This window comes from Octopus bimaculoides, chromosome 4 (assembly GCF_001194135.2).
Source record: "Octopus bimaculoides isolate UCB-OBI-ISO-001 chromosome 4, ASM119413v2, whole genome shotgun sequence".
NCBI lineage: Eukaryota > Metazoa > Mollusca > Cephalopoda > Octopoda > Octopodidae > Octopus > Octopus bimaculoides.
Genome location: NC_068984.1, coordinates 145,367,568 through 145,368,380, shown reverse-complemented (window position 1 = coordinate 145,368,380; position 813 = coordinate 145,367,568). Strand labels below are relative to the sequence as shown.

The 813-nt window shown below is 35.7% G+C and overlaps 1 protein-coding gene across 1 annotated transcript in view; it reads left to right on the top strand.

Moving 5' to 3' along the window:
• The window catches only part of LOC106878756 (beta-hexosaminidase subunit beta), a 31,009-nt gene that overhangs the window by 23,878 nt on the left and 6,318 nt on the right, over positions 1-813 (top strand). The window lies entirely within an intron of this gene.

Below are 813 nucleotides of genomic sequence, written 5' to 3'. Positions count from 1 at the left end.
CAACTACTCTTATAAAGTTTTTGAAAGTCTTGTAAAGACTAATATATTCTTTTGTAGTCTTATACCATCTTATATATATTTTATTTTTGCAATAAAATACTGCGGATATATATATATATATATATATATATATATATAACAGGCTTGTTTCAGATTCCGTCTAGAAAATTCACTCACAGGCATTGGTCGGTCGAGGTAATAGTAGATGACACTTGCCGAGGTTGCAACTCAATGGAACTGAACCCCAAACCATGTGGTTGCAAAAGCGTTCTTCTTAACTACTCGGCCATATATAGTCCCAGAAAGAATGTTCTTTACACATACAACTGTTTCGAGATTTGCAACCATCGCTGATTTTCCATCTGCCGATAATCAGTGATTTTCTCTGCTCCATTAGGCATAATCATTCACCGCTCCTGCATCACGAGTCCTTATTATCAAGGAAATAATGTAAAAAAAGAAACGAAGTATTTTTTTCTTTTTCTGTGTATAAAACACACAAAAGGATTTCTCCATCCTTAACACCAGCTGTTTTCAAATTTCTCAATTTCCTTTCAGCATTTCTCTCCTAATTTCCAACGTTGTTTTCCTTTATTCACCGCAGTTCTCCACCCCACCCCCCTCTGCTGTTCGATTTATTTAACCGAATCTCTCTTTTGCATCGATTTCTGTTTTCTTTTTGTTTTCGTTTGTTTTTCGGAACTCTCCTTTTTTTCCTATCTCTGCAAAATTTAGATGCTTACATTCATTTGCACGTATCGACTACCATTTGAACGTTACACACACACACACACACACACACACACACACACA